This window comes from Chrysemys picta, chromosome 12, assembly GCF_011386835.1.
Source record: "Chrysemys picta bellii isolate R12L10 chromosome 12, ASM1138683v2, whole genome shotgun sequence".
In the NCBI taxonomy this organism is placed as follows: domain Eukaryota; kingdom Metazoa; phylum Chordata; order Testudines; family Emydidae; genus Chrysemys; species Chrysemys picta.
In genome coordinates this window covers 4,336,811-4,351,216 of record NC_088802.1, presented here as the reverse complement: position 1 = coordinate 4,351,216, position 14,406 = coordinate 4,336,811, and positions in this window count along the sequence as shown.

The window sequence follows — 14,406 nt, the reverse complement described above, 5'->3', positions numbered from 1 at the left end:
TAGGGGTATTGCCAGCAGATCGAGGGACGTGATAATTCCCCTGTATTTGACACTGGTGAGGCCTCACCTGGAGTACTGTGTCCAGTTTTGGGCCCCACACTACAAGAAGCATGTGGAAAAATTGGAAAGAGTCCAGCGGAGGGCAACAAAAATGATTAGGGGGCTGGAGCACATGACTTATGAAGAGAAGCTGAGGGAACTGGGATTGTTTAGTCTGCAGAAGAGAAGAATGAGGGGGGATTTGATAGCTGCTTTCAACTACCTGAAAGGGGGAGTGCAAAGAGGATGGATCTAGACTGTTCTCAGTGGTGGCAGATGACAGAACAAGGAGTAATGGTCTCAAGTTGCAGTGGGGAAGGTCTAAGTTGGATATTAGGAAAAACTTTTTCACTAGGAGGGTGGTGAAGCACTGGAATGCGTTACCTAGGGAGGTGGTGGAATCTCCATCCTTAAAGGTTTTTAAGGCCTGGCTTGACAAAGCCCTGGCTGCGATGATTTAGTTGGGAATTGGTCCTGCTTTGAGCAGGGGGTTGGACTAGATGACCTCCTGAGGTCCCTTCCAACCCTGATATTCTATGATTCTATGAAAGGAGGGATGGGATAGAGAGGGGGTGTGTAACTGAAGGTGAGTGACAGGTTGGATACAGAATGCATGGGGGTTACCTGCTGAGCTGTTTTCCACCCCACACAAATTTCGCTTCAGGCAAGATCGGAAAGCCTCCAATGTACGGGTGCACACTGTTGTGTTTTCATTTATCTCACATGAATCGCTCTTTGGAGAGGTCTGCGTGACAGCTGCCGTCTGTGGATTCTGGGATGGGCGCTGAGCAACTTCAAGATAAATAGAAGCAAAAAATTGGAAAAGACAAGGCCAGATTCCAGCTGGTGTAGATCAGCCGAAACTCCATCCACAGGCGCTGATTTCTGGATTTCCCATAGGGTGCTCCACCCCCGTTCCGTTCTGAGGCCCCACCATTGCTCCGCCTCTTCCCCAAGGCCCTGCCCTCACTCCGCCTCTCCCCCCGAGGCCCCATCCTTTCTATGCTCTTCTTGCCCCTGCTCCACCCCCTTCCCCGAGATCCTCCTTCCCTATCCCCTCCCCCTTCCTCTCCCCACTGTCCCCTGCCCCATTCCCTTCTCTTCCCCCTGTCCCATCCCCCTCCCCCTGCCCTCCGAACAGCTGATCGGCAGCCAGCCCTAGGGCCACACCGAACCACTGTGGCTGGTGGGTGCTGAACCCCTATTATTTACACCCCTGGTGTAGGTGCCTATGGCTCCATTGGAGTCAATGGGCCGGATCCCAGCTGGTGTGACTCGTCCGTAGCTCCATTGCAGTCAATGGGCAGATCCCCAGGCAGTGTAAATCAATGACACTAAGGCAATTTATAGCAACTGAGAATCTGGCACAGTTGTCCCAGAATCACAAATTTCAAGGCTAGAAGAGACCATTTGGATCATCTAGTCTGACCTCCTGTATCCCCCAGGCCAGAGGCCGCCGCTCAGCGATTCTGGCATTGAGCCCCAACAAGGTTTGGGCCGCAGCACAAAACCCGCAGCCGGGGGCTACTCACCCAGGACAGCCAGCACTATCACTGCTCCCAGCAGGACGATGTTCCCGGCCCAGCTCACCCGCAGAGCGATCCGATGCCAAAGCGGGCACTGCGGACAAGCTGCAAGAGTCAAGGGGGGAAATGCAGAGCCGGTTTGCATGCACCAGGGGAGATAACTGCCTGTGGTGCACCCACACCCATTGACATCTGCAAGGCGACGTCTCTGCCCTTTAGCGCGCTGGCCTGGCCTGTTTGCAGTTCTCGCCTGTCAGTGGAAACAAGCCCCCTTGTTTGGCTGTGGCTAGCTGAGCAAATTGCAGCAAAAGTCTCTGAGAAGGAGGTGGAGAAGACACTGCTCTTCTCAGCTCAGCAGATCAGGAAACCCACTGTTGGAAGTGTGTAGGGGGGGGGGAGGTGAATGTGTGTTAATGCAGCTGATGAAGTGGGTTTTAGCCCACGAAAGCTTATGCCCAAATAAATGTGTTAGTCTCTAAGGTTCCACAAGGACCCCTTGTTTTTGCTTATACAGACTAACACGGCTGCCCCTCTGAAACCCAGGTGTTAATGATCATACAGAGATACAGTAAACTGGTGTAACCCATCAGCTCTGAGTGGATCTCTAAACTGAGGCTGGACGGGATTATTCCAATCATCTCAACTCATCTCCTCAACAGACGGGGCTGGGAATTTCACCCAGTATTTCCTGCCTCCAGCCCGGCAATAGGTGGTGGGATGAAAGCGAGTCACAGCATACATCGCTCAGTGACACACCTTGCAGGAGGCATCATCTCCTAAGGGATCCCTTTGTGCTGAGATCCTGGTTTAGGGGGGGGGAGGAGCTGTCAGACCCAGCGCAGAGACACCAACATTCTCCTTGGTTGTGACGCCCACAAAAAAACTTGACAATGGCTAGGCTGAGGGTGCAGCCACCACAGCTCCTCACTGCTGGCCCCGTGCTGCTCAGGGTCCCTAGGGACAGCTCTGTCCGCCATTAGGGATTTTTTCCCCCCAAGAACCCCCTGTAACATTTCGTGAACTCCCAGGGGTTCACAAGCCCCAGTTTGGGAAACAATGGGCTAAAGGAACCTAAACCCGGACCCCGAGCTGGTGCAAATCAGCTGAAACTGGAGTGACCAGACAGCCAGTGTGAAAAATCGGGACAGGGGGTGGAGGGTAATAGGAGCCTATATAAGAAAAAGACCCCAAAATCAGGACTGTCCCTATAAAATAGGGACATCTGGTCACCCTAGCTGAAATGCCACCATAGTCTTCAGAGCTGATTTGCACCTGTTGATTATCTGGCCCAGCATAGTGATGCCCAGACAAAAATCTATGTGAAGATGGAGCGAAGGTGGAGTGTATATTTTATCCCTAATTTAATAGTAAAAGCATTCCAGGGGTGTTATAATCATCCTACCACCAAGCACTGCCCCAAAATTGAGAGTTGAGGTTACCCTGAAAAGGAATCCAAGACTGGAAATTCACAATTAAGGCAGCCACACAACTTAACTCTGCCCTGTAGTGATGCCATGAGATACATATACAATTAGGATGAACACATTTTAGCGTTTTGGATGCTGGGTTTGATGAAGCTGATTTGAAAGAGACATTAGATTGTCTTCAGGTTATTTTCTTTCGTAGAGTCAGGGCTGGATTCAGATCTCAGTGACCCTGTTCCAAATCCGGAGTGACTCCACTGCAATGAATGGGGTCAGGGCTGGATTCAGATCTCAGTGACCCTGTTCCAAATCCGGAGTGACTCCACTGCAATGAATGGGGTCAGGGCTGGATTCAGATCTCAGTGACCTTGTTCCAAATCCAGAGTGACTCCACTGCAATGAATGGGGTCAGGGCTGGATTCAGATCTCAGTTACCTTGCTCCAAATCCGGAGTGACTCCACTGCAGTGAATGGGGTCAGGACTGGATTCAGATCTCAGTTACCTTGTTCCAAATCCAGAGTGACTCCACTGCAATGAATGGGGTCAGGGCTGGATTCAGATCTTAGTGACCCTGTTCCAAATCCGGAGTGACTCCACTGCGATGAATTGTGTCAGGGCTGGATTCAGATCTCAGTGACCTTGTTCCAAATCCAGAGTGACTCCACTGCAATGAATGGGGTCAGGGCTGGATTCAGATCTCAGTTACCTTGCTCCAAATCCGGAGTGACTCCACTGCAGTGAATGGGGTCAGGACTGGATTCAGATCTCAGTTACCTTGTTCCAAATCCAGAGTGACTCCACTGCAATGAATGGGGTCAGGGCTGGATTCAGATCTTAGTGACCCTGTTCCAAATCCGGAGTGACTCCACTGCGATGAATTGTGTCAGGGCTGAATTCAGATCTCAGTGACCCTGTTCCAAATCCGGAGTGACTCCACTGCGATGAATTGTGTCAGGGCTGGATTCAGATCTCAGTGACCTTGTTCCAAATCCAGAGTGACTCCACTGCAATGAATTATGTCAGGACTGGATTCAGATCTCAGTGACTTTGTTCCAAATCCAGAGTGACTCCACTGCAATGAATTGTGTCAGGGCTGGATTTTGATCTCAGTGACCAGAGGTAAATCCAGAGCAGCCCCACTGAAGTCAGTGGAGTGAGGACCAAATTCTGCTCTCTGTGACCCTGATGTAAATCCGGAGTTAATGCACTGAAGTCAATGAAGCTGTGCTCGCTTACCCCAGATGGGGATCTGGCCCCTAGTGCATCGCTAGACCTGCTATTTATCAACATTACAGTCGCAAAAATGGAATCCCAGCCTCCCAAAATCCACCCCCCTGAAACACCGCCACAAAGTGAAATGCACTCACTGTGATGCTGCACCGGGGCTGATGTGTCGCTGGGCAGGGAGCCTGCCGGGTGGGTTAGATACGTGTAGATTACTCCCTCCTCCGCCATAGCCAGCAAAGGTGACCGGCAGGGAGCTGGGTGTGAAAGCACCGTCCTTGTGTCTGAGCTCAGATGACCGACACCTCTTCTATCAGGAAATATTGTCTGTATTGAAATATCCCCACTTCTGACCACGGCCTGGGCTTTGGCGAACGGCTGAATAATTTGTACCTTCTGCCCCAGCTGCGATCTTCTTTTGGAAAAGGGCCAGGAGAGTTGGGTGCTCGACCCAACTCCGATTCAATGCAGATCCTAACTCAGTTAGGCAGAAAATTCCAATCTGGAGCCAAACAGAGCCAGTGCAAGTGGTCTTGTGCCTAGATCCTGACCCTCCGCTTTTGTCTGGGCTCCGAGAATCAATGGTCTTTGTGGGGGCTGCCCACAGCAGCCAGCCGTCAAAAGCCTGTGTAGCTATTTTAGCTCAAGAGGCGGAAATGAGCTCGAAAAGAGGGTGGGGGGACAGTTTTCCATCACAATGTTTCAGTAACATGAATTTTTCCTTGAAAAGTTTGGAATGTTCGTCCCCCAACTAAAAATCCCCCACCCAGAAAGAAAAGGTTGCCATGGGGAGCGGGGGCGGCAAAAGATTTTGTGTGGGGAGGAGGCACAAGAAGAGGAAAGTTTCCACTGAAAATGTTGATTAAAATGGTGGAAAAAAATCACTTCCCATCAACATTTTCTGGGGCGGGGGAGGGAACCAGCATTTCCCAATGTTTGAAATCCAACTTCTCTGGCCTGGTTTAACTGCATGGTCCAAGGGGCAGGAAGTTGGTGTTTTTATGATTAATTATTTGCCTTGGGGCAGTTGTTTCATTCTATGTGTAGCTAGACAGACCTGCCCTCCCTTAGCACCCTAAAAATAGCAGCGTGGATGTTGTCTCAGGTTCGCAGCTCACGGCCAGGCCCGCCTGCCTTCCCCCCGGTCTGAGCTCAGGGGACTAGCCCAAGTCACTAGCACCGTACCAGTCACCCTGCCAGTTTTTGCATGCTAGCTCCGGCGAAGGTAGCCCGAATCTTTTTACAAGTAGCCCTGCTACGTGGGAGCAGAGCGTGGTGTAAAGGAAAATTTAGGGAGGGCCTTAGGACTCTGGTCAAGCTTACAGGCCTAAAGAGTTGATCGAGCCTGTTTTTGTATGGAAAGTCCCCAAAGCAGAACAATGGTGTTGTGTGTATAAAGGGCATGAGGGGGCAGAGTGAAAAAGTCCCCAAGTAGCATAATTTGCAATGGCCAGTGTGACAGACGCAGACCAGTGGGGTACAGGAGTCTGGTAGAAGGCAAATATATTGGTCACTGGCAGGCTAATTAGGACACCTGGAGCCAATTAAGAAGAAGCTGCTAGAATCAATTAAGGAAGGCTAATCAGGGCATCTGGGTTTTAAAAGGAGCTCACTTCAGTTTGTGGTGTGAGGAGCTGGGAGCAAGAGGTGCAAGGAGCTGAGAGTGTGCTGCTGGAGGACTGAGGAGCACAAGCGTTATCAGACACCAGGAGGAAGGTCCTATGGTGAGAATAAGGAAGGTGTTTGGAGGAGGCCATGGGGAAGTAGCCCAGGGAGTTGTAGCTGTCCTGCAGCTGTTACAGGAGGCACTATAGACAGCTGCAGTCCAGAGGACCCTGGGCTGGAACCCGGAGTAGAGGTCGGGCCTGGGTTCCCCCCAAACCTCCCAATTGACCTGGACTGTGGGTTCTTCCAGAGGGGAAGGTCTCTGGGCTGTTCCCCAACCCCATGGTGAATCTCTGAGGCAAGAAAATCCACCAATAAGTGCAGGACCCACCAAGATAGAGGAGGAACTTTGTCACACCAGGCTTATGAAATATATAACCACAACAGTTGTGTTAGAAAAGTTGCTGACGGCAAAAGAACAGACAGTGAGTAATAGGAGGGGCCTAGTGGGGGAGATGCTTGTCTTTGCTTTTGACCTGTATTGATTTTCAGTGTAGTCCAAATAAGGTAATTAATATGGAAGTATGTGTAATTTGTCTGTGGTTTTAAGCTTTAAAAAGCTTGTGTGTTCCTGGACTCGGGGGGCAGCTACTTAGAGCTGTCATCCCCCTGCGCTTGTAATCAATAAAGGTACCTCAGGCTGATCTGATCCAAAATCAATCGTGTGGTCGATTTTCCACAACAATTTGGGGGCTCATCCGGTATGCACAGAAGACTTCCCCGGACCGGAGGACCATGGACCGTTCCCCCACCGTACCCGGGCCCATCTGAAAGGTAAGAGTTCCTTTAAAAATCTCTATATTGGGTTCTGGTGGAGGACTGCCAATAGGCTCTGGGTTTGGGTGAGTTGCACGCTGGATCCGAACCTTTTTGCCTGACGCCCTTCTGTTCTGTTCCCCGGGAAGAGCCACTGGGTGTGGCTATATAGGTCTCTATACTGTTTCTGTGTGCCAGTGTGAAAGTGAAGGTCAGTAGAGTGCGGGTCACAGGAAGATGCCCCGAGCCCTCTGCGAAGCCCTGAGCTTGTGACTGGAGGTTCCTCGAACGCAAGCCCTGTGACCGCACCTTGGTGGGTCGGTAAAAGGCCCTGACCAGGATACCATCTTTGAACGGTCTGGTTTCCTCGCCCTCTTTCCCTCTGGTTCCCCTCCTCAGCCGGTAAAAGGTGGTCTGAAGAACCACTGATGGGTCCAAACACCCCACCAAAGCAATAGAGTAAGCGGCGTCGTTCTCTCTGAGGCTAGCCGACGCTCTTTGCTGGACGGGGGTGTAGACAGTCATGGATGTACCTAAACAAGCCTTTCCTGTGTGAAAGTATTGGGGTCCTGGGGTGGCGGGCTCAATGGGGGTGCCACCCCACCAGGAAAGTCAGGATACTGGGGGCTGGAGGATTCAAGGTGATCCTCGTCTTGCCAGGAAAGCTGTAAAAAAGGGGGGCGATATGGGATCACCGTCTCGCCAAAAGGGCACACCTGGTTTTTGTTTGTCTGTCTGTGTCGGTCTGCGTATAAATTGTCCATAAAAATATGGGGGCCGGTGAGTCAAAAGGAATCACCATCCCGCCAAAAGATACACCAGCAGTGTACATGTACCTAAATTGTAGTCCTTTTACTTGCAAGTTTCTGAAAAAATGGAATTGGTATACCAGGGATAATCCAAAATTACAATTTCCCTTAGAAGGAAGCTTTGACCTTGACAAATTAAATTAAATTAATGGAGATATCCCATCTCCTAGAACTGGAAGGGACCTTGAAAGGTCATCGAGTCCAGCCCCCTGCCTTCACCAGCAGGACCAAGATTGTGCATCTCAAAGGCTCGCTTCTTGCCAACAAAGTCGGACAAGGTCAGTTTGATGCATACTTTTATTGGTGTAAGGAAACAGTAAAACGGTGCCATAATTCTCAAGTAGGGAGTCCCAAGGGCTCCCAAGAAAAGCTTAAAACCCAATTAAAAAAGACAAAAAGGAAATTGACTCTTTCCCGTAACCCCGCTGGCCAGCAGATATCCCTCTACCCATCTAGACCCCTTCGGGCGGCAAAGCCCCTTTGAAGTATCTCCTCCACACCTCCTGACAATCTTATAGACCTGTTCCTAGAACGCAGGCAGCTACTGGAATACCTCGCCCAGACAGAACTAGGCAGGGCAAGAAATATTAAGCACCTTAAGTATCAAAAGCCCTTACATGTACCCCTCAGACTGTGTCTCCCCGTACTGAGGAAATGTTCCCCTTGTGCCAATTCCTGGGCATTGGCACTTCAGGTCAGGAGACCTTGGTGTCTGTGCATGCACCTTGGTCTCCCACGGAAATGTATAATGTAATTAAAAATTTTCCGAAAATAAAAAGACCCTGTTAAATTCCAAAAGAAATTAAAAACTGTCATGCATTGGTATAACCCTACCTGGACAGACGTAAACCTACTCCTAAGGGGAGTCCTGCCCAGGAAAACATTCAATCGCCTTTATCAGGCAGCCCGGTGGCCCATGGAGGACCCAGGCCGTGACCAGGACACAATAAATAGGGTTAGAAACAGGCTGTGGGAAGCAGTTCTCACAGTCTGCCTAAAGAAAGCAAATTGGGCCAAAATTAGCACCTGTAAACAAAGTAAAAATAAGAATTTAAATAAACCCCCACGCTATCACCACCACATTGAAACTAAATGAATAACCCTCCAGCTCCAGGACATGCAGGGACCCCGCAATAGCCGCCCATTGCGGGGAAGAGGAAAAAGGCCAAACCAAGGTCCCCACCGTCCACCTCCCCAGGGACCCAGTGATGGGACGTGTCACTATTGCAAACAGATGGGCCATTGGAAAAGGGAATGTCCCTACCACCCTGGCTGCTCCCCATGCGGTAGAGGTGGGCAACATTCTTGTGCCCCACCCCGTCTTTTCATCTCTGACCATTTCTGTTGGTCCTCTATCTAGCTATCATGCTTTCCTCCTCAGTTCTTGTTTATTTGATGACCTTTTGGGAAAAGACTTGCTGTGTAAATGAAATTGTATAATCTGCTGTACCCCAAATGGTGTGTATCTGGACGTGCCTGATCCCGCTCACAGTGAAGTCCTGGCAGTTTTGCAGAAGGACACTCTAAAGGAGGAGACAGACCCCAGCCCTTCCTCGTTGCAACAGGAACTGCTGGCTAATGCCCCCGCTTCATTGTGGGTTGATCATGCCAACCCGGTTGGGCACATTGGGTCTGCCCAACCGGCTGAAATTCGCCTAAACCCAGCAAAACCCCTTCCCAAAGTACAGTAAAACCCTCTCTCAAACTAGACCGAGGAAGGAATTTAACCTGTAATTACCTCCTTAATTCAACAAGAAGTCATTATTCCTACGGTCAGTAAGTGTAACTCCCCCATTTTACAGTGCTGTTAATGACAGGTTTCAGAGTAGCAGCCGTGTTAGTCTGTATCTGCAAAAAGAACAGGAGTACTTGCGGCACCTTAGAAACTAACAAATTTATTAGAGCATAAGCTTTCGTGGACTACAGCCCACTTGCATCCGAAGAAGTGGGCTGTAGTCCACGAAAGCTTATGCTCTAATAAATTTGTTAGTCTCTAAGGTGCCACTAGTACTGTTAATGCGGCTGTTCTCCCTACCTTTCCCGTTGTCCCTAGCCCTGCTACAATCCTTTCTTACAATGCACCAGTGCTGAGGGGTTGTTACCGCCTCACGGAAAGATTGTATTAAGTCCAGACTTAAAGAATTAAGGTTATTATTAAATAAGATGCATCTAAATGTAATCTGTGTATGTAAATAGGTGTGTATGAATAAATAAAAGGGGGGTTAGTCAAAAAGCCTTGCTAAATTGGTAGTGAAACAATGCCTGTGCCCATGGAAAGAAATAATGCAACAAGGGAAAAAAGGATCGGGCCCAGACAAGCAGGCAACCACAGTTTGAGGAAGTTGAAAGAAAGTGAGAAGTTAACTGTGTACTTACTGGAAGGAATCAAGCAGTAAAATTTTGTACAAATGTTAAAAGAGAGCGTGTGTACAATCTTTGGTTTATAAGTTTAAAATAAATTGTTTTAGGGTTGTAAAACCGAGACATACTTTTGCCAAACAAAAGAAACTAGTGTTGTTTAATTTTGGTATTTAGCATTTAATCCTTAAGGTAACCTAATGCGTTACAAGATTTAAATTGTTGTTTTTGAATAAAAAACCAAAGTTGTGGTGCGGCAGGGCAGTCAAGGCCAGGAGAATGGAAAAAGATTTTAAAACTGTTTTGGTAACAAATAGCAAATAAAAGCTGTAATAAATGCCCCACACTAAGCCTTAAGGTGGCTCTGTGTAATCAACGGTCACTTTGCCAAAGGGAAGCCAAAGTTGGTTGTGTTTTCCTTTTCAAATCAACATGTGTTTGAAAGCAGAAGCTAAAAGACAGAAGCCATTAAAACCTGACCTGCCTATAAAACAAATACAGGAAAATATGGGAGCATTCCTCAGTTTTGCCCGCAATCAGCAAGGGTATTTGTAAAGAAAGGAATATTTTAAGCAATAAACTGCCAACCCCAAGGGGGTAAAAATATGCTTTCTTTGTCTTTCAGAAAAAAAAATAGGAAAATAGGATACAAACTGAAAAGCCGCAAATTGTTCTTGAAGTGTTGCTGGGTACACCTAACATCCTGATCACCTTTGGCGCTCCCCGGACGGCCGCCTGGTTGCGCCTCAGGTGCTCTGACCCTATTTCTCGCGTGCATCACCGGATGGCACGCGTGTGCAAAGGGGAGGTTAATTGCTGACGTTAAATGAGACTTTTCCTCTGTGGTCCAGCACTACTGTCAGCAACATAATGTTGGTAAAGCTGTCGAGGTTAGGCAGGCAGCACATCCCCCTCCCGGGGGACCCTTTTGTAAATATTCAGATTAATTTTAATCAAATGTTTAAATGTTGTAATTGTAAGTATGTGTTAGTTTTAGTAATGTATTTCCTTGTAAAAAGGCAGATGCCAAAACCGTTGTAAAACTTCTTCTTAAGGATTTTGTATCACAATCTGGCATATCTGGGCAAATTATAACAAGTTATGTGCAGCTTTGCAGATCAACACAATCTCCACTGCCCCACCACCCGCCGTCTGCTGGGACAGTAAAACGTCAAAATGGGATTTTGAAAAACAAACTGGCCAAGATCTGTGCTAAAACGAATTTAAAGTGGCCAAATGCCCTCCCATTAGCATTAATGAATATGAAGGTCACTCCCAATCGAAAAACTGACTCGGACGTCATAAAATTTCTACCAGGGCGCCCGATGCAACTACCGGCAGTGCCCTGCTGGCCCTGACTCAGAGGGACATTCATTTAATAAATAACACAATGCTTAATTATTGCCAGGCACTAATGAAATGTGTTAGGTCTTTTTACATACAGCAGCCCTGCCACTCGGTGAAACCAGGAGACTGGATCTATATAGAAGTCCATCAGCGAGGAACTGCCCTGGCCCCATGCTGAAAGACCCTTCTCAAGTCCTGTTAATTATCAACACCGCTGTGAAGTGCCGAGAATTGACTACCTGCCCGTGTTTCTCACTGTAATGGCTCTCCGACTGATGATCGGTCTAGCTTTCCTTCTGGACAGCAGGAGTGAAGGACTAGGTAAAGAGCTGGTAACCTCTCCTTTGTCCGCTGACAGACCCACTGTGCCTTTGGATCTTGCTAAGAAAACAACCTCTCCACATGAGGACATAATAAAGCCCCCAACCAATCAAGATGATTGTGCTAGTAACCTCTCTCTTGATGCCTCACTGCCGAACAGCTAAGTAAATTAAGACTATGAAATCTCGAAGAATAGCTTGCGGAAGTTGGCCAAAACTACCTGAAAATGAAACTTTTAATATCCCTCAGCCTCTCCTTCTTAACGAACTTAGGGTGGAAATGGGAAAGTAATATTTTTCTAAATCTTAGCCAATCAGTAGCCTCACTAGTGAATAATCAAACATAGAGTCTGTTCTGCCACTGGAAATTTTACCTGTACTGAAAATTATTCCCGTAACTAATGATTTATCCTGTACCCTATGACAGTATACCCCTCCCTTTGCCATTGATGCTTCTCTGCCCTTTGTGAAGGTGTTTGGCCAACAGATGTGGTATAATACTTCACAGAGGAGAGATGTGTTAGGCCATTGGTGGACTGTAATTAATGCTACATTAAATTTACACTGTCCTTATCCAGTTTTTAAATTACCTCTACATATCCAAATTGCTCTAAAGGAGCTGCCATTCGGCAAGCTCAGCAAAAGACCTGGATTTCCCCTAAAAAGAGAAGAGACTTGGCTGGACACCTATGGGATGGTGCAAATGGCGTAGCTGCAATCTGGAATATCCATAAAGGCCAGCAACATGCAAAGAAATTAGGACAGTTGGAAAAAGCCACTGGTCTTATTACTGGAGCACAGTTGACCGAAGTCCAGGCTGGTGTTGGTGAATTACATGTTGTTTCTGCCCTTAGTCCACTGACTCGCAAGCTGCTGGCAGAGATGGTATTAAATACCAGCAAGTGTGTGAAGGCATTGCAGTGGGATCTGACTTGTTCAGAGATTTGGGATTTTCTGAATGACCAGCTCACGGCCATTCAGAGCAATCTTAAACATCAGGTGTGGCATGCTGCCCTTAGACTCTTCAGAAGTACCATCTAATCTGTGGTCATGAAAACATACTTGGAAATTTTCTGGGTGGGAGTGCAGATGTTCGCAGTGCTCCTTCCAAGCATACAGGCCGGTCGGAGGGATGTGGGCTCCCACATACCAAATCCTGCCAGGTCTGTAAGGAGGATGCATGTGGAATTGGGTAATTCACCAAGACATTTGGGAAATTAAACCACCCGGTAGGTCTAACCAATTTATAGTCAGTGCTCCTGAAATAACGCCCGATATCTGGATAGGAATAAAAAAATCAAAGGACACTCTGGTCGTTAAAACCCCCACAGCTTCGGTGTATACGTAAACTGAAGCCAGGAAAAGTTGTCTCAATTTATAACAGCATTTGTTGGGAGGGTGTAAAACAAGACACTACCATGACAGGACACCTTCTCTTTAAAGCTAATAACAGCTGTGTGTTTGTCAAGGCTACCGTTTTGCAGAATGTATATTTAAATCTTACCACTTCTGCAGGAAGCCATATCATATATTGGCCTGCAGATAGAATTTTGCAATTGGCCCTTCAACCTCAAATTGAAGTACCCTAGTACCTGACCAGTTCCAAAATCTGCTTTCAATTTTACCAAAAGTCCAAAAAATGTCCAACCTACAGGGACAAATACACATCCTCCAAAATACCGATCAAATTGAAAAAAAAAATACTTTTCATGCCACCCATAAAGTATCTACATTATGTTCTAAATATGATGCAGTGTGTTTTGTGACTAAAGCTATTCAACAATCTCAACTTCAGTACTTTGTTATCATAGGAATGTTAGTGTTTTTATTGTTTAGTGTAGGAATATGTTATAAAGGTATGTATCATTGCCTGCCCAGCTCTAGACTGTTAAGCTTAATGTAAAAGAAAAGTAGCGTTACTAGTTGTCAATGAACTTTATAATAACAGAAAGCCGGAAACAGTAATGAACATTTATAAAAAATGCAGGTAGAGGGTGAAGAAAAAAGCGAGGAAATTAATAGACTAATGAATATAAAGGTGTAAGCCAAGGTGATGCTGAAGAGGCATCAAAGGAGCGTTTGTAAAGGAAAATTTAGGGAGGGCCTTAGGACTCTGGTCAAGCTTACAGGCCTAAAGAGCTGACCGAGCCTGTTTCTGTATGGAAAGTCCCCAAAGCAGAACAATGGCGTTGTGTGTGTGTATAAGGGGCATGAGGGGGCAGAGTGAAAAAGTCCCCAAGTAGCATAATTTGCAATGGCCAGGCTTATGAAATATATAACCGCAACAGTTGTGTTAGAAAAGTCGCTGACTGCAAAAGAACAGACAGTGAGTAATAGGAGGGGCCTAGTGGGGGAGACGCTTGTCTTTGCTTTTGGCCTGTATTGATTTTGCGATGTATTCCAAATAAGGTAATTAATTAATACGGAAGTATGTGCAATTCGTCTGTGGTTTTAAGCTTTAAAAAGCTTGTGTGTTCCTGGACTCGGGGGGCAGCTAATTAGCGCTGTTACCTCCCTGCGCTTGTAATCAATAAAGGTGCTTGAGGCTGATCTGATCCAAAATCAATCGTTGAAGTTGGTGGGTTTTTTTTTTTAATTATTTGCGTTGGGGCAGTTGTTTCATTCTATGTGTAGCTAGACAGACTTACCCATACTTCCGTATTAATTGGGGACTTTTTCACTCTGCCCCCTCATGCCCTTTATACACACAACGCCATTGTTCTGCTTTGGGGACTTTCCATACAAAAATAGGCTCGGTCAACTCTTTAGGCCTGTAAGCTTGACCAGAGTCCTAAGGCCGCCCCTAAATTTTCCATCCCCCAAAAAAGAGCCTTTTCAAAACCAGACATTTCCACCCAAAAATGTACTTTTGATGGGTTTTTTAAAAAACAAAATATTGAGTTATTTGGCATTTTTCCCTTCCCTCCTGTGACAAAA